Genomic DNA, 20,939 nt, shown 5'->3' on the forward strand with positions numbered 1-20,939 from the left:
GTTACTTTCTCTTTTCTTCTCCTCCACTGAATATTGTTTTTCCCAAAATGATGGTGCATTTTAACTAATATGCAGATTATTCCAACTATGAACAAGCCTTCATTATATATTTCATGGCTCCCACCGCATTTATAACACCATTCTTCATTATAATTTAAAATGTCATTAATACTCTTTGTGCCTCAGGCAAGCACATTAGGATGTAAGCTCTTGGGTCAGGCCTCAAATATGTTTATAGTCTACTTATATTGCAACGTAGGACAACAATTTTATTTTATTGTTATAGTGATGGATGAATCTTTTGTGTTCTCTTCTTTACTGCAGACATCACCAACCTGCATTAATACACAACGCTGCTTTCCGCCTTTATTTTTTTTTTTATGGTAATTTTATATTTGGGTCCAAAATCAGGTATCAATAATCTGGATGGCATTTTAGATTAGATTTTTATGGGCTGTAAAAAATAAACCATTTCAGTTTTATGATTCCATTGGAATTCATAATTAGATACTCTTGGTAGCAAATGATAAAATAAATACATATCTGGAGCAGATGGCTAATGTCAGTGAAGCTTTTTTTCCACTCTTTCGACAGCAAACACATTTTAAGGAGATATGTTTTAATAAAGTTTAATTTACCCAGACTTGCTATAAGCCATTTGCATACAAAGGCTATTTTACCCTTTCTTTGGCTATGTATTACTAAAGCACATAAAAGAATACTAAAAGAAAAGACCTTGTACTTATTAAGACGTATAAACTAGACCCAAACGCATCTGTATATAAAGATACATGCACATGTACAGCTGCAAAGGCAGAACATGGACAGGAAAGTATAGGAAGAGGGATATGGCATCCAGTGCAGGTCCGTGCCTCTGGGCAGGCCAGAATCCTTATATCCTATTGCACTAATAGAAGACTTTGATGTCTGGAAGTGTGAAGTATTTGTGTGTATGGGTATATTGGTAATATTAATTAGAGGGAAAATGTGGGGCCCTGGAGCACATTTTGCATCGGGGCAAGGAGATAAATGTCAAACATCTGCAGTGTGGAATCATATCGATCGGAAATATTGTAGATCAACTTGTGCTAGGATGATCTTTATTCGTATGCCAGGAGATCATTTTATTGTGAAAAATCAACTACAGCAGCCATAGGTGTTCCTGGAAATACCTTAATTAAAATGTAGTTATTTATGTTAAAATGGAACAAGTCTTGGGAAGGGAGGACCTTGGGACATTGGCCATAATGTGCACCTCTGAGAATGCATTTGTCCATTAATACCAGCTTTACTTACTGACCAGTTGAAACCACCTTCATCTTTTCTGTTTCTTCTTGTGCACCTGGCCTATTACATGGGCATGGGCAGACAAATGACTGGAGCTCATGGATCTCTTGATAACGAGGTGGTTTATGCTACACAAAATATACAAGGCTTTATAATGTGATATGTCAGGAATTTATTTATGCACATTTGTAAGGCATTTTTGCAAGTGTTTCTAAGCATATGTAAGAAGTTTTTGCAAGTGGTTACAATACCAAAAAAAAGGAAGAAAAACACATCACTCTGCTTAGAATTTGCAGACATTGAAAAACGCCTGAAAAAACAAAAACATAATTACATTAAATGTACTCTATTTCAGCTACCTAGCTGTCTATCTATCTATCATATATATGCTGGTCATGCATTTCAGTAATATACTGATATTTCTGTTCCCAATGTACATGAGTTATAGTTGGGAGTATGGAATATGCTGAAGTGCCTTTCCATGGAAATTCCAATTCACAATGGAAATAATGGCTAACTACTGGGAGAAAAATGTACCCGTAACCAATGACTAATTGACTTGTAAATGCTGGGCAGATTCTTTAAATGCCACAGCTCACAACTCTGTTATTGATTACAAGACACGGGAGTTTTCTCAGAGGGGAAAGGTTAGTTATTACTGTGTATGCCATGAAACAGCTCCCCAACAGATTTAGCTATGTTTCCCCATAACAGTGATATTTGCATTCATATTAAAGTAAATGATTCTTCCATTTTATTTTCAATCATACACAAATATTGGAACTAGAAATGATATACAGATTTTACTGACTAAATGCATGTTTAATAAGATCAAATATGAATAACGCAGCAACTTTCTATATTTTCCATACTGTAATCAAAATAATTACTTTTTCCTGTACGTACTGCTCAGCATCGCATTGAAGTACAGCCTGCTTTGCCTTTTTGCAAACTACTTAACTACTGTTATATTAAAAAGTAGGACAATTCTCTGGAGAAGGATGGAACTATCATTGTACAGGCATATTTATACACGAGATATCCATGGTCAACATCTTGGACAGGGACTTTGGCACAGTCGTGTAAATCCTGGTGTCCATGTCTGGTGTCCTGGCTCAGATGTCTGACACCAATCAGCTTCTGCAGCATCTTGTGTGTGGTTACAAAGTTACAATGAAAAGAAGCTGACTGGTAAATCAAATAGAGACTTATTGTCACATCACAGTCCAAACAGAAGCAACCCATGGATCAACATGCTTTCAGAAGGCTCAGATTATTGCTGATTTTTGGAGCATATAAAAAAATTAAACAGTTCTTTAAAAACCAGATTATTAAACACTCTATACTACATTTGTGCTTGGGTAGCATTATCTTTCACAGGACAAAGTATATTCCTTCACAAGGAAAAATTATGGTAAGAAATAAGAGTTTAGAAAAGTGAATATTAGGAAATGAGGCGAGACAATCTTTACAATACCCAATCATGTATCAGAATAAGTACATTTTTTCCATGTATATAGTTAGTTGATTGAGGTAAACACAGCTACTCCTAATATTCTAAGTTCATTGAGTGTTGTATTTGCTAAGTGAACAGTCTTTACTTAATATTCCCAGATAGTGAAACATTTTCAAAGACAAAGAATATAATTTCTCAAAAAGCCAACATGTAGCACTGGTGCTAAGGGATCGAGGTGCTGGCACACAGTGTAACTCCATCATTCTTCCCACATTATTCTTTAATAAATTATTATTAAACCATATTTATATAGCACCAACATATCAACCAGAGCTGTACAATAAATAAGGGGTTGCAAATGACAGACAGATACAGACAGTGACACAGGAAGAGGAGGGGACCCTGTCCTGAAGAGCTTACAATCTAAAAGCTGGGAAAGAAATATAGGACTTCTGAATCTATAATGTCCAGAACAGGGGTAGGCAAACTTCTCTGGCCACTAGACCATTTCAGGGGTGGGAGGAGGACACTAATGGATCCGCCCACCACAGGGAACGCCCCCTGAACTGAAATCCCTCTCCTCCATATGCATTGCAGAGGAGAGGGATTTCCCTTCAGGGAGCTTTCCCTATTTACCGGGTCGGCGGAAGTATCAAGCCAGCCATGGTAAATAGGGGAGCAACAGCAAGGAGGCGGCTCCGGAGCTCGGACGGCTCTGGCTCCAGTAGTACCTAATGCTCCCTGGCCGATTCGGGATTTAGCTTCAGGGAGTTTTCCCTATTTACTGCGGCGGCAGAAGTATCAACGCTGGCCGCAGTAAATAGGGGAGCAACTGCAAGGGGGCGGCTCTGGAGCTCCAGCAGCTGAGGCTGCGGTAGTTTCCAACGTCCCCTGGCTGATCTGCTGCCAACCCGTGGCTCCGGAGCTGCGGGTTGCCGGACGGCATTAGGCCGGATCGGCCAGGGGGCGTTAGGCCGGAACAAACTACCGGCTAGGCCGGAGTTTGTCAACCCCTGATCTAGAACAATAACTTTTTGTTAAGATGAGATGACTGGTGTTAAGTTGGCTTTTTGTATTTAGGAAAAAAAAAAAACTAGAAACTTTAGCTCAATGGACAAAGCAAGAGAATGTACATATTTTTTAGCAGTCATTCATCATAATTGACCTATTCTTGCCACTACATACATACAGACTTCACCTATCTCAGGTACTGATGTTACATCTGCCCAGCTGCCAGTGCTTTATATTGTATGTGAAACTACACAGATTCTTTGATCTAAATTACCTGACAGAGCTCAGAAAATATTATTAAAGCTACAGCAAAGGCAAAGTAAAAATACAACTGTCATGCCAAATAGTTGTCAATTTTCCATTTAGGAGACAAACAGAAAATGGAAATCACGAATGGCTGGTAACCAGCGGTAGCTGTAATCGCACTATTTTTTATTGCAGACAATGCATGTTTCAGGAGTAGACAATATTTGTGACATGACACAACTGCTGCATCTAATGATGAGGGGGAAGATATATACAAGAAGCTATATGTATCAAGTCTAAAAGAATTTCTGGAGGAAAGCACTCAGGAGACCTATCAAGCCACTCAAATCACTTGGTAAAGAAATAAAGGAAAGGTGAGCATGGGCCAAACTATACAGTGAAGAAAGCACAATTCCCAGCACTTGATTCAGCATGTCGGTACAAGTGAAGTATCTAAATTGTTTCAAATATTTAGATTAAAATATGGAGGTTTTAGTTGCATACATTTGTAAACATATGTGAAGCCACTTTGGAAGAACAAGTCACCTCTGTAAAGTGTGGTCTCTAACTATATATAGTTTGACTGAACCCTCAACCTAGGACACAAATATTGCAATGATTACTTTTAAATGTAAGGAAGTAGCTCAATCATTCAGTTTTTAACCTAGGGTATACATCATAAGGCCTGGAGCCCAAAGTCCCTATGGTCATCAGCCATAACCCGGAATATGCACCTGTCAATACCTGCTGTCATAACTGCTCTCAGTAGCTATTTCTTCCATAATCAGCAATTGATATTCCAGTATGGGAAGGCATATTGTAAGATCCAGTCTCTTCTGGTAAGTATGGTCTCTAACTTTAGTTTGACTATAGTCCCAAGCCAAGATACAAACATAACAATGATTAGTAAGGAAGTAGCCCTATCCTTCAGTTTTAGATTTAGGTTGTACCTCACATGGTCTACAGCTCTAACCTCATCAGCCCTCACCTACACATAGAGCTGTCCACACCTGCTATTCGTTTGACAGCTAAGGTCCTGTTCTCTGGGTCATAGCTGTTCCCAGTAGCTAATTCATCCATAATCCACAATAAATCCTCAATTAATAATTACAAATACCAATTAATTATTATTCCAGTGTGACTTTATATATGTGAAACCACATTGGAAGAATAAATCACATCTGCAAAGTGTGGACCCTAACGCCAGTTTGACTAAACTTCCATACTAGGAAACACATAGCAATGATTACTAAGGAAGTTGCCCCATACTTTGGTTTTAAACTGCCTCCTATGTCCTATAGCCCTTTCCTCATCTGCACTCATCTACATATGGAGCTGTCTGTGGGTCATATCTATTCTCAGTATCTAATTCTTACATTATCCGTTATAACAGTTCCCTGGTAGTATCATGATTGGATAATTGAACTGAATAAACATTCTCAAATCCTTAATATTATTCATCAACACGAGTTTGTAAAATAAGTACTAAATGCAGGGCTAAAAAATAAATAATTTAGTTGTGTGTTTTCATGTAAGTCACCCAATCAAACCTTTATTACCTCTTAGAAATTCCAAACTACAGCCAGTCATACAAAGTCTACAGACTTATATAAACCTCAGATATTTGTGTGGCCCTTGATGAATCGTGTTGTGTCACTATGTCCAAGATCAGGATCACAAAAACCTCTTATGACCCTTAGAAAGAATATACCCAGGAAATGCCTTTGCTGTCCTAAAAGAACATTAGAGCAGGACTATAGTTTGTGTAGTAACATGAGAGTAACTTTTACCAAGCAGTGATTGAATCATTCATTGAATAATAAACATTTATCAAGAAAAATCACCTACAGTAAATGTTTGGTGAATATCATGCTCACTACTTTAGAAATATGAACCTTTTTTAAAAATATCAGTGTTTAACCTGGAATAAACTGTATTCATTTGTATAGATTAAAATAAAACTAAACTTACAGTGAACAGTTAAAAATGCCATTTAAACTGCTGTACCTGTGAAAGAAATGTCCTTCTAAAAAGATCAAAAATGGGCAGCACGGTGGGCTCAGTGGTTATCATTCTGGCCTTTGAAGCGCTAGGTCCCAGGTTCAAATCTCGGCTAGCACACTATCTGCATGGAGTTTACAAGTTCTCCCCGTGTTTGCGTGGGTTTCCTCCATACATTCCAAAAACATGCAGCTAGGTTAATTGGCTTCCCCCCAAAATTGACCTTAGACCGTTTTAAAGACGCATGACTATGGTAGGGACATTAGATTGTGAGCTCTTTTGAGGGACAGCTAGTGACATGACTATGGACTTTGTAAAGCTGCGTAATATGTCAGCGCTATATAAATGCTGTGTAATAACATTATTAACAAAAAGACCACTGAGCTCTTCTCTAATGCAGATAAACCACACAGATATGCCCCCTTCCTTCCCTCTGTGACTTTATAAAGAGAAATGATAAGGTTACCCTCTTACCCTCCATGCACATGTGCATTTAGAACACCTGATTGGCTCCAAGTGCTTCTCCTCCCTCATTTAGTCTGAATGCTGCTGTACACTGGATTACACTCGTCTGAACAAATTCACTTCCCCTGTGTACATTTGCCGCATTTATATTACTTTTTTTAAAGTTATATCTGGAGCACAGATTTAAGTAAAATAGCAAGAAAGCCAATAAAGCCATTTAGAGAACAGATATGCACACTTCTCTGATTCACCAACATCAGGAAAATTCTGCTGACACACTGAAGCATCGGAGTTCTTTATGATAATGTTAAATGATCAATTTCACACAAGGACAGTCATAGAAGAGTACAGCACCTGCCCAGAGATGGAAATAAATGAGATCTGATCTATGGACACAATGCACATTACCTGCAGCTTCCATTGACTGAGTAATCAAAGTCGGCATTCCAAACATTACAGTCATTTATAGATGACAGATTAATAGTTTGCTAGTGAGTTACTGGACAAACTCGAATTGCAATGTCAGCTGTAGTCAAAATATAATTCACTGATGAAGGAGCAGTCCACCCAAATGCATCTTGTGATTTGGGTAAATGCTGAAGAGTTTAACTATCTTTTGGTTTCCAATTTGGAGGCATAAAGCAGAACTTGCATTTGCCTTTTTTGTTTTACTCACCTTTTCTTGCTGAAAGCTTTTATTCAATGTACAAAGCATTTAGCAAATTCCATTGCTGTCTTGATTTCTGTCTTCTTTGCTGGGCTCCTTGGTAAATCCCACACCGCCATCTTTGTTCTTCTTTCTTCTGGCTTCCTGGTGACATCCCCTGATCTTTCACCAGAACTGGTGACTTGTTTCAACTGGGCCTTCAAATGTACACAAATGTACAAATCACCAATCTCATTCTGCAAATGTTAAAAAAAAATTAAGTAAAAACTACATTTTTCATTATTTATTAACCTAGTAGGAATCTAGTATTAACTGTTAGAGAACGCTTATCAGGCTGGCATTTCCTTGCTGTGCACCACCGCAGTATCCCACACAGCCTATTTTGCCCAGCAATGTCATTTGCAACAGCAAAGAGTATAGAGAAATATCAGCAGCCCTGCTTCCCTTTAGCAATGCAGACTGATGTAGTTTTTGGCATCCCCAGCATCCATTGTTAGGCTGTGCACAGCTGAAGGGGATTCTAGAGGATTATCAGCTTCTGACTCAGTCCTGCACTGCCATTGACTGCTGGGAATTTTTAGCCTCTTTGCTCCCAGTCACCAGTGCCTGCTGTAGAGTTAAGCTAGTCTAACTTTCTGGTGCGTATTTGTGTTATTTTCTGTTCCTGACCTATCGTTTTTAAGCAGCCTGGACCAACATAATGGCACATGATAATGAGCCCTGCTATAATAGCAATATAACCATACTTGTCTTTAGGCCTGAACACTTGCCATGTCCCTCAAGAGAGGTTAACTTACCAAGAAGGTGACTCAGCCCACCAAAAGATGGTGACTGGCCACAACCAAAGGGGGACTCGACCCACAACCAAAGGGTGAGTTGGCCCTCAGCCAGAGGATGAATCAGCCTACAGACAGATGGTGACTCAGATTACAACTAGGGATAAGTCAGTCTCTTAAATCTTTTTTTTTAGTTATTTTCACTTTTTGAAGACATAACTATTAAAAAAACCCTTTTGATTCCTGTTCTGATGACTCAAAATATTTGATCTCCCCTAACTTTCTTAACGTCAAGACAAAATGAGAGAATCACCTAACCCTAACAGGGAACCAGATAGCAATCATAACCCAGTAATGGGTTCTAACTCAACCCTGTTTGGGGTTAAACCTTAAAAACAAAACTTTTGCTGCTCAATATCCCAGGTTATATTTTGCTCTAACTCCACCACTACAAATAAAAGTAAACAACAGTATAAATAAAGGCAAGTAAAAAAGATGGAAGAAAGTTATATATGGAATGTTATCATTACAGGTATTTTAATTATCTGGTTGCCCTCCAAGTTAAGCATCACAGCTACACTTCATTTTAAAACCCTGAGCTTCCCTATACATAAGCCCTATATATTAAACAGTAACACAGTTACATAGTCCCAGACATCGTTGCCTGTGGCTTTGTGGGTGACTGTCACAGAATGCACAGCAATGGTTCAGCATTGCTTTGCCACTGATATGTATCTTGTATCTGATACGATCTCACCATTTTCTCAATGCAGTTGAGTTTCTAAAAAGTAGGAGATATGGAGATGTACTGCAGTCCCACCTATGTGTGGTATGCTATATCTGACCTATATCTAGTTACATACAGATACTTCACACCCTCAGATAACTGGCTGGATCCCGCCTTCTATACCATGCCTCTGCTACCATTTTTTCTGCACTCATTAGTAGGTCACACACAACTTTAAAAAAACTATATGACTAATTACAATAACATGAAATGTTTTCCCAAAAAACAACATAGTACATGCAGTTACACCAGCATTGCCGTATATCACAATGCTTATACAATGCATTCATGTTCAATAAAATTTAGGAAAAAATTGCAAGCCTGGGTTTTGTTCTGTTGCTACATTTTAGCAGCCCATATAAAACCCAATTAACCCTCTTATTTCATTACTGTTACAGTTAGGCTGCTTTTACAACAGTAAATTTGACTCTCCTGTTACATTTCCTCCTGCACTGTCAGCACGCTGAATTGTCAGTCTGCAGCTATCCCACATGCAGCTTTCCTGCAGTCCAACACGCTCCACTGAGCACTGCTCTAATCATCACTCCCCTCTCTAAGCAATACTGTTTTTTTAGGTGGTGTTAGGGGGCGGTATGGGAAAGCTGGCCTGCTTGGTGAGTGTCAGACTTTCCTAAACAGAAAACTGAACGCCATGGAAAAACCTTTACTCCCTCTTTACTGCAAGGGTTAACTCATTTTGCATAGGGAATAAATGATAAATGAATACAGTGATATGCTAATGTTTTACTCACTCCCACATCCTTCCTTCTCTTCATATGACTCTTCTCTACCTAACTGACATCTCTCTGACATTATTACATACAGTGCCTGTCCAGCACACCTACATTGTATGTGAGAATGCCGAAAGCCTGTCAACAACCATGGATAGTAGAAGAAAGGACTGGCTGCTGGGGGAACAAGAAGTTAGGTAACAATATTATCTTATTCATTATAAGACAGTCTATCCCTGCAGTCTATACACATGCTGTCTCCTTATCATAGAGACTCCATAATACTACTGCATTCTTCAGGGCCCCATTGGTGAACAGCCAATAGTAAGGGTCCAAGTGGGGTCACATGACTGAATCACTGCTCTTGGAAGAGGTACCAATGAGAAAAACACAATGAAAAATAAAGAAAGGTAAAATTGAGGATTTAAGTTTTTTCAGAGCTTGTGAGTAGATAGGAGATGGGGGTGTGAGGTTTGCAGTTGCCTAGAAATGGGCTCTAACTGTCTGAACTGATACCTATTGTGAATTGACACAGTCAAAGTGAATCCTAAGACATTTTTTCATGGAGTTGATGATACGAAGAAGAAACTGTTATTGTTTTAGAGCTGCATTGCAAAGGTAGACACAATTTCAAGACCTTCCTGTCGAATTTAGAATAAAAAAAAATTAGTTTTATTTCTACAAACTAAAACAGAATCTCTATTCACCTCTTTCTTATAGAAACTCAATATATGTCGATCCTTTAAGTACCTAACAAATTATATTTCCCTTAAAAGGATAACGCTGTCTCACCATGAAGCACACTACCTCTGCATTTTATGGCATTTTGACAACTGAATGAGCGTCTCACGGGAAAATGTTCTGACGGGTAGTCTCACACAGGAGAATCGTGTTTGGGGGGAAAAAACGGTATACTGAGCTGCTTAATTCAGCGTGAGTACATTTGCATACAATTACCCAGAATCCTGTGCAGGATTTAATCACCCTTTGACATATGCCAATTGGTTAAAGTATAATTGAAATGATCATGTAGCATAAAGATGTTTTAGGATAAAAATAATATAAAAAAAATGATACAGATATTTGTTTGCTGGATGGTATTTCAATTATTTTGTTTGTTTTCTATATTTTTTTTTTTTAGATGTTTGGAATCTCAGGTGAACCTTATTTTCTGTGTCTGCAGGTTATAGGATTGCATTAGTTTGTGTGCTGATAAGATGCAAACCTACTCTGATTAAACTGTCACATGTTACTGGAGGGATGGCTGACACTATCAGCATTATGCTGTGAGGGAGCTTGTAGCAATTTCAGAAATACAAATTTACTAGGAGATTTGCCTTGTACATTTCAGACTGCTTGTATATTGATTCCATCTGCAATGGATTGAAAAATAGAACAAGTAAAATAAAAAAAATTAAAAAATCAAATGCGGTGTACAAATCAGAAAGAGTACAGCCCAGAAATATTCATTGCAGGACAAATAGGTGATTGGGAAGCTGGTCAAAGCTTTTCTGAAGATTTACTTTTCTTGCTGTATGTGGAAATAAAAGGAATTGTTAGAGAACGGTGGCAAGTGATGCATTTTTTGTTTCATTTATGTCTGCCTTGTACGCTTTCTAGTATTCATTTATTCCTGCTTCTACCGCAAAGGTACATCTACATGAAAGCTAAATCATTTTTATCTGAGAATGCTGAGAAAGTGGAAATATTAGTGTAGTGGAGCCAATGCTCTGTAGGAAGGGGGTGATTTGATATAGGATAGTTATGGTTATTACAGAACTTGGAGACTGAGAACTTGTAGGCTGTAGTTTGCATAGGGCATAACACAAGATGGATTCTGCAAGTCTACCAACCTGTTGGGATAATGACTGTGCACAGATCTCTGTATAGTAGGGAGATCGGCTAAGTCACAGCATACATTCCAGCTGCTAATATTAGTAGTTCATGCATTGGTCCATGCTTATGATCTCTGACCCCACCAATGTCCAGTCAACTGTTTATTCTCTTAACTACAATAATGCCATAATGTAATGGAACATAACTAGTGTAAAGAATAGAGAAACTAGTAAAATATTAAAGACACATTCTAGCTCATACCATGGTGTTTTCAAACAATATGCTTAAGGTAATTGTAGCTGTATTAGTGCACATACAACATTAAGAGACTTGAGTACTGTTGGGGCCCTATTTTTACAAATAGTAAAAATCTTACAGAGGAAAAAAAAGTATCATGAACAGTACTCACTGATACAAATGCAAGAACAACCACAGTGTAAACTGTATGAAGCTGAATATATGATAGATTACCGTTCAGAATCATTTGGTTTTGTCATTTGCAGTTTTAAGATAAACCTTTGGGTTACACCAATCTTTCCTTTCCAGGCAGACAGAGATGGTTTCAAACCATATAGGTCACTTCCATTGGTTAATGTTTGGTGTATGAGACGTCATCAATATGGAATAACAATTACATGTTCTGTCTGTTTTATAGCCCTGGTTAAATTTAAAGTCATCTTGATTCTTCTCTCACCATGGGTCATATTATGGTTGGTGACTCTACCACGAATGATAACTAGCTGAGGCATCACTGCAGTCCGTGTGCTTACCAGTCTTGTTGCCTTCCACCTTTATGGTGTCATCATGGACCAGAGTAATCGATTTGACAGCTATTCGATTGAATAGGGCGATAATGTTCGGGTGATCCAATGTCGAATTCGAACACCATTAAAGTCAATAGGGGGAAAATTTGGGGGTTTTTTTCGGGGCTATGTAGAAGTGCAAGAGCAATCAGGAAGCAGAGCTGACAGCTCCACTCCACCTGAGCTGTCATCAGGGTTTACCTTTCCTCAACCAATCACAGAGCACTAGAGGTGATGAATGGGGAGACTTGTCCCCATTTAACCTGTAGTAAAAAAAAAAAAAAAAGTTAGTTACACAAATCACACACATTTAATAAATTACTTTAACATTAAAGCCTCTTTTTTAACACATTTTTACACACAAATTAGCAAAGTCAAATCCCATGTTTTTCGAGTCGGGTCTATCCGAATTCGAACAGCCATATTCGGGTCCAATATAAGGACAACCCGAATTCGAACACCAACACTAGTCTTCAGGATCCTTCTCATATGCTCATGTTACTGATCAACAGCGCAGAAGGGCTCTTGCTCTCTGCAGTCCAGGAGGCTTTTCACAGGACCACATAAGAGGAAGTAAGGGGTAAACTTTGGGGAGGGGATGCCTGGTCAAGATCAGCTCTAGGTTTAAGCTTCATGACAAAAATAAACTTATTCTGAACTATATTTGAATTTTTGCTCATCTACATTTTTTTTAATGACGCCCCAATGCACCGACAACGTACATTCGTTGTAGCACACCAATGAATTGGCTGGAACTACTGGTAGAATTTTTTGTCTGCTAATAATTCTAAAACCCAAATATTTTAACAAAATCATGTACATTTTTATTTGTATGCACTAATTCTGATATTTTTTTTTTTTTACATAAAGCCCAGCAAAGCATCCAAGTGTATGTGAATAAATGGGATACACAGGAATCAGTAGCGGCAGCACAATGGAGATGATGCTCAATGGCTAAATCCTGAGGTTTGAAGGACAAGAAGAGTATTCATTGTATTGTCCACATGGCATCATGTAGCACATTGTAAGTGCAATACTAAGCTTTGCAAAGCAAGGTCAAGTGCTGTGAATTTATTTTCTTTTTCTTTAGTTACACCATTCTATTTTTGAATGTCCTCCTATTGCATTGCACTGACATTGCATCTTTAACGCTACATATGTTTTTACTGTAATTTTTATCCACTTTTTAATTGACCCTTTAAAAGGGTCTGTTTAGCCTTGGGCTGTTCTTCCTGTTAAGCCAAGCCCTTACATTAACATACACAATAAAGAATAATTTTCCTTTAATTTGCAACTGTATTTGTTCAGGCCTCAATATATTGATTTTGTAATAACGTTTCTGTATCTCTATATTTCTTCCTCCTTTCATACTCAGTTCTGGTGATTTCTTTTGCAGCCTGGGATAAAGCAATAGATGTGATTAGCTGCTGATCTCTGTTGTAGAGAGAAGCTTGAGTCCTTCATAATTATTTTTTCTTCTAATGAAGCAGTTTGACGTGGAGCAGGAATACATGTAGGGGTAGTTAGTTAGCCTTAGAGCATAATCCTGGTTTCAGGCTGAGGTTCAGGGTGTGTATGGCGCTGATGCTGTGTTCATGTTTGTGCCCTGCGGGCAAATGACATATTGCCTGGCTCCCCTGCTGTGATTAACTTCTTATGCGTCCGCCCTCCATGTTCACGGGGGACATAAGCATGTGACATCCACTCACAAGAGCATAAGTAATCCCCCTGTGGTAAATTCCAATCCAATTATCCCTAACCTCTAAACCCTAAACATACTCTCTGGGAATTAGTTATAGATCTCCACACCTATTGCAAAGCTGGGTCACATGGCGGGGAACGACTCTTACCATATATCTCTATCTCAGTCAAATCATGTCTAATACTTTGAATTTATAATAAAAAAAGGATCAAGCATTCTTTGTGACAGAAAGTAAATAAAATACCTAAATATATTAGAACAACCAATGTCAGCTTTTGTTAGTATAAAATAGCTCCAACTAATAAACATTTCTGTTTGTTGTTCTGCTGTGCTGAATAATTTACACTGCAATCTGTGATAATAAAGTGGACATGTACCTAAAACTGGATTTTGCTGCACTTTAATCAATATAGTCCAAAATTTTAACAATATAGTCCAATATAGTCCTAAAACAAACACCTGAAAGGTAAATGAACTTGATGTATTTTATTCTCTTTGTATGTGAATAGGCCAAAACTTTTACTTCCCCCACCTCTTAGATTGTAAGCTCTTCTTGGCAGGGTCCTCTCCTCCTCCTATTATTTGCAACCCCTATTTATGTACAGCGCTGTGAAAAATGTTGATGCTATATAAATACTGTTTATTATTAATAATAATAGTTCAAATACCATTTACTGACGTACAGTGTAAGCTGCAGCAACCTCTTTCCAAAATCAACTGCCTAGCAGCAGCCATTTACATGCAAACAACAGTATTTGTCCAGGCAAGCCTTAACTTCACCAATCTAGAAAACTTTTAATAATTAGGTAAAACCAAGGCAACACTTGTCTAACTACTATACTTTTCTATAGTACATATTATTTTCTTAAGGATCTCTGGTAAATCCTAACAGGTTAAAACCCAACTTTAGTTTCCCCCTACCTTACTCGCCTTTCCTTCCCCACTACTCATTACAAAATTTTTTAAAACTTTTATACCTTTGTTCCCTGAGTATTGGGTCCAGTCAGGTGACAACACAAGACTTCCACCTACTCTATCAATAGAGGTAGGCAGGCCTTTGATTCTCTGGGTTCCTAGGTAGTAGGTTGAAAAGGACCAGTGTGGAAATGCAAACTAGTAAGTACCCTGTTTCCCCCGAAAATAAGACATTGTTTTATATTTACTTTTTCTCCAAAAAATGCACCTAGCTTATTTTCAGAGGATCTTATTTTTTCATGAACAACAATCGACATTTATCCTTGAACAAAAAAATCAACATGTATAAAAAAATAGTCATGTCATCAGAATCTGGAACATCATCATATTTCTCCAAACCCTGAATTCCATCTTGAATTTCTTGTGATATTCAGGAACAAAAATCAACATTTATTCAAATACAGTGATGTCATTATCTTCTGGAACATCATCATAAATCTCCAAACCCTGAATTCCATCTTGAATTTTTTGTGGCTCCATTTCCTTTAGAACCATTGGCCCCAATTTCTCACGTCTAGCAATAGAGCTTTCCTTAAATGAGCACCTCTTGTCCATGTATTTATATATATTGTAGCTTATTTTCAGGGTAGGACTTATATTTCGAGCATCCTCAAACATACGGAAAAATCATACTAGGGCTTGTTTTCGGGGTAACAGGGTATGTGGGGGATGGCACCAAAGAGCAGGTGAGTATTGTTGCAAGAGCTGCTTCTATGTTTTACCTACTGCATGGCAACATATGTTATATTTTACTAAATCTGGAGCTGAGCTTTAACTTGTCCCTGCTCCGTTGAGATGTTTGCTATGTAGTTTGTTGAGTGCCATGCGACCCTCATTCTGAACATCTTTACTGTTGAGTTCATGTCTCCCTCACCTGCAACCTCTAATAATTCCCCAAAAAAATCCAGATTCTAGTCGTGTTGAAACAACTATAGCATTGGGATAGATATAGCAGAATAACTAATAAAGAGTTTAAATCATCTATTGAATTTAAAAATATATTCAATAGAGAGTGTTTTTAAAGAGTGGTTTCAAATCAGGACTTTTTATACTTTAATAATGGACTCATAAACATTGCATGATTATCATATATTCAAGCAGATTAGAGAAATGAAGAAATTAGGGGAACTAGGTAATGGATATTTTTGACCTATGTGGCCTTTTGTTGGCCTAACTGCATTTTGGCCAAAATCTACCTGTAAGAATAAATATGTGATTGTGTGTGTTTTAGGTTATTATTATTATTACCATGTATTTATATAGCACCAACATATTACTCAGCACTTTACAAAGTTCATTGTCATATCACTAACTATCCCCAAAAGGCACTCACAATTTACCGTCCCTTCCATAGTCATATGTCTTTAACATTGTCTAAACGATAATTTTCTGAGAGAAGCCAAATAACCTAACTGCATGTTTTATGTTTTTGGGATGTGGGAGGAAACCGGAGTGCCAAAAGGAAACCAATGCAAACACTGGGAGAACATACAAACTTCTTGCAGATAGTGTCCTGGCCGAGATTCAAACCTCTGACCTAGCACTGCCAACCATGCCCAATTTGTTTTATAAATGTATTGCTATCCAAAAACTGACTATAATCTAAGTCTATGGGAAGCATTAGGGAAAAGAGTCTGGATCTTATAGGATGAAGGTTGTTGGAGAACGCTGTGATATACAAGAAAGGAGATAAAACAGAGGTAGCTGGCTTTAGACATTGGAAGGGAGGGACCTAATCTTCCTTTTCAATTACATTAACTTGCACAATGGGTTCACCCAAAGAGAAAAAATTAAGAATTTTTAGGAAGTGAAGCTGATAGCCTATCATCATGTACAAATATCCATTTCTAGTTCAACTAAAACTTTCGGACAGATGGCCAGATCGATGGCTGACTCAACAACTTTAAGGTGCCAAGGCCCCGAAACAGCAAAGCAATCCACCATAAAATTGCCACCCTTATGTTTCACAGTTGCTTTGAGTGTCTAAGTTTTTTGTCACACCTACTATTGTGGCCAAAGAACTTCCATATTTGATTCATCTGTCCACATGTCTTTGTTTCAGAAGGCCTGGCATTTGCTTGTCTCTTCAATGGCAAAGTGTAGTCTTGTATTGGACAGCAAAGGCTTTTTCCTGGCACACCTGCTATGCATTCCAAATTGGTGCAATCAGTTTCTGATTGTATATGGATGCACTTTAGCATCAGCTGTCAGCAGCTTTGTTGAAGAAATATCTACAGAACCCTTGATGAAATCTTGGGTTTCCTCGAGGCTTCTTTTAGCATAAAATAGTCAGCTTGCTGGTGGAATTATCTGTGCTGGCCAGTCATGGATAAATTAGTGGTCATTTGGAAAACACACCATCTGCAGATTATTATCTTCACACTGTAATTTCAAATAATTTGGCAATCTTGTAAAAGCTCTTCCCAGACTCATAGGCATTCCCAATTTTCTTTCTAAGAGACTTAAAAAGCTCTTTTATCTTGCCATGATGATATTGCATGTGTCATTAGAAAAGAGAACACCAGATCCTAGATATCTGAGGTTTAAATAAGACAAGTTACACTTACATACTTCATAAGGAGGATGTGATCATTGGCATACAATAATTAGATATAAATTATGGATATTAAGTAAAATTTTACCCACCCTTTCTACATCAAAAAACTGTATTTTCGTTCATTTACAATAGTATGAAAATGTGTAAATTGTATCTGTTATTTTTTCAGGTAAATCACTTGATTTACCTAAACAAACTGTAGGCACCCTTTAAAAAGAGATCTAATGTTTGTACAAATGTTAAAAAAGAAGAGAAAAAAAATGAAGGGGCATACTTTTTTTCATAAACAAAATGTATTAAACTATTTGTAATAAAGTTCCTATTGCAGTGAAGCTTTCAAATAGATCTTATCTATTTAACTTCTTATTTCCTTTTTCCAGCATGTAAAGGGATTTCTGGCTGGGAGTTATATGTTTATGATTACACCACAAGCACATAGAGCACTGCAATTAGAAAAGGTTGTGTGCATTCAGACACAGCCCATAAATCACATTCCACCTGTCCTCCTGTTATACTTGTCTATGTGAAAGCACCTACACCTTAGCCAGCTTCTCAAAAATCATGACCTCTGTGTCTAAGACTGCTGGGAATCTGGCACTGCAGACTGTCTATGCAGAAAGGTTACATTAGTATTTTGACAAGTTAAATGTCATGAATATTTTGAATGCTATATAAAATCACCAAAACAACATATTCCTCATGTTTTACCATCTCACTATTCCCCTATAATGGCTTAGGTTTATTTATAAGTACTCTTGAGAACTGTGTCAGCAGTAGAGGTTATGGGGGGGTAGAAATGCAGTTTTTAAGTAAGTTCTCCAAGTTTAGGTAAGCGCACTTATACTTAAGCCATGGCCTTAGGTTATCTACAGACTTCTGAGAACTGATTGTGTCTGTCGCTGATGTAGACATCCTCTGATCCTACTAGAAACTCAAAGGAAACTATAATTGGTCTAGGTCAATGTTATTTAATTTTCTTGTTTTAAATATGCCTTATTATATATATATATATATATATATATATATATATATATATATATATATATATATTATTTATTTTACAAAAAAATACCAATGGTTTAGCAGATCTGAAAAGGGTACTACAACAATAGCTTTGCACTGTTGGTCTTTCTCTCTTTGTTATTACAGAGCATAGAGAGGCACAGGAGTTTTTTTTCTAAAGGGATTTAGGTTGTTCCCTATAGTTAGAAAATAAGGTTTCAATAACTAAAAAGAATACCAAATAACATACAGAGAAATCTAAAAAAAAAAAACAGGATGGTGGAAACTTTATCACTTTACATTCTTCCCATAATGCATAATCCCAATACTATTGTAGTGCATTGGGTAAAGGTTTAGTGTGAGTGGGATTTCTGTTGTGCCTTTGGGGAATAGGGATGAGCGAGAATGCCTCTGGCATACTTGCGAAAATTTCCTCGAACTTCCGATGGTTCAGCGAAATTTCCGCGAACCGAATTCGCGAAACCATCGGAAGGTCAAGGAAATTATAACAGGAGGATTCACTGGGGATTCACAGGATTCCCTGGGAATCCTCCTGTTTGCATTCCCCGGGGCACTAGAGGTTAGTTAACCTCCGATGATGCAGCCCTGGAAATCCTCCTGTTCGGCAAGAGCTCGACCTCCCGCCAATCAGAAGGCCATTCTCGCTTAAATTTTCAGTAAGTGAGAAAGGCCCGATTTGCTGCAAGATCAAACTTAATATTCTCGCTCGCTCATCCTTATTGGGGTAAAAAAAAAAACAGAAGACTGGCATAGAAGAAAGCAACAATGGTATCAATTAATGGTATCAAAGCAAACAAGTTAGGGGAGCCTAGAGTTCTTCTATACTCGCTGGCAATTATAACTATTAAAGAGTTATATGCAGTATTTAATATTGACCTGAAATTTCTTTTAATGGTTTATTGACCCTAAAAAAACATAAATGTCTTGAACACCACATTCTTCATAGGAACACTATTTACTATGTGGTCATCCCTCCAAATTATCCCAGCAATGGGTACTGTTAATGTCACTGTATTATTAATATTATTATAATTATTATTAATAACTAGTAATTATATAGCACCAACATATAATGCAGCACTTTACAAAGTCTATAGCTCACAATCTAATGAAAACACATACCACATACAAAGACCTTTTTTTCTGTTCCATGATGGTGCCCCTTTGTACAAAGCAGGTCCATCAAGATATGGCTTGACCAGTTTGGTATAAAGGAACCCAAGAGATTTCTGATCTCAATCATATAGAACATGGAACTGGAACGTCTATTGCATGCCTGATCCTCTCATTCACCATCAATTATCGAGCTCACAAATAAAAAAATAGCTAAAAAGTAATGACTTATAATTTCCACTGACACACTCCAACATCTTCTGGAAAACTTTTTGCCAAAAAAAGGGGGTTTCATATAAATGCCTATTGTGTGGATTGGGATGTCCAACAAACCTATATAGGTCCTTAACGAGTGTCTTAATTTGCTAAAACTGCTATAAGCCACTCTAGACTGGGATTTCCAGTGTTCATACATGCAATTTATTAACAGACCTTTGACCACATAGATGAAATATATAAAATCTGTAAAACCTAAATATATCATTTTGATATACATATCATTTGATATACATTAAATTATTCACTACTATGATTTAAAAACATGCTTCCTAAGGAACAAGTGAATGAGCGATAATGTAAAAAACAGCTATTGCTTCCCTGTCTTGAGCTGCTATCCTGATTGGTTTTGCTTTGCTGCAGAAGATTGCTATCTGTAAGCTGCTAATTACTGAAAATATTAGCAGCAGCTAACTGCTGGCTTTTCCCAAATAATCTCAGTGTAAACCATTAGGAGTGGTCAGGGGTCGTACCACTAAAAATGCTAATCTTGTCTTTGCAAGTATCCTGCACTCCTGTAGACTGATTTTTTTGTATTGCTGTTCAGCTAGCTAATGAACCAAACATGTTTTAGAATTGCCTCTTTTATACTCATTTTCTAAATGCCAGTTTAAGTATTGTTTGCATGAACTTGAAGATGAACAATTATAATAAGTGCTGACATATTAATGGCAAATGCTTGGATAATAAAGACATTTAAAGGTGCCATAAGTATTAAGCTCAGATTCAATATACAGTATTTGGTTAAAGTGGAATTTTCACAAAAAAAAATTACCTTTACAGGGGAAAAGCTCTTGATCCCTCTTCTTCTTCTTCTTCTTCCAGCTTCAGCTAACATCACCCTATCTCGCACTGCACAGGTGTGAGATCAGGTGACACGTTAAATTAGAAAGTGCTGTACATGGGTGAGATTGTTTTTTTTTTACATTCCATCAAAGCCCCTTATGACGCATTCCCAATCTTGGGCATGTACAGAAGGAGCAGCCCTCAACCTCATGTGATATATGACATATGTCTCCAAGGTTGCAGGTTAGCCCTTAAGTCTTTAATGCAGCGGTGGTAAGGAAAAAAAAAAAAAGAAAAACAATTTTAAAACATTGAAAAAAACACTTGGTTAGCAACCCTTTTATATATTGTTTAAAAGTGGTATCAGGTCCGCATTATAATGCAAACAATAGAGAACATATCATGGTTGGACAGATTATGATAACTATAACTCCTTTGATG

General features: G+C 37.4%; 1 long non-coding RNA gene across 1 annotated transcript; it reads left to right on the forward strand.

Annotated features, from left to right (window-relative positions):
• Positions 1-9,615: 9,615 nt before the first annotated feature.
• On the forward strand, positions 9,616-14,188 carry LOC140332595 (uncharacterized). The gene is made up of 2 exons (XR_011921187.1): positions 9,616-10,360; positions 12,937-14,188. It is a non-coding gene; the product is annotated as an uncharacterized lncRNA (long non-coding RNA).
• The last annotated feature ends 6,751 nt before the right edge of the window (positions 14,189-20,939 follow it).

This window comes from Pyxicephalus adspersus, chromosome 6 (assembly GCF_032062135.1).
Source record: "Pyxicephalus adspersus chromosome 6, UCB_Pads_2.0, whole genome shotgun sequence".
NCBI classification, from domain to species: Eukaryota; Metazoa; Chordata; class Amphibia; order Anura; family Pyxicephalidae; genus Pyxicephalus; species Pyxicephalus adspersus.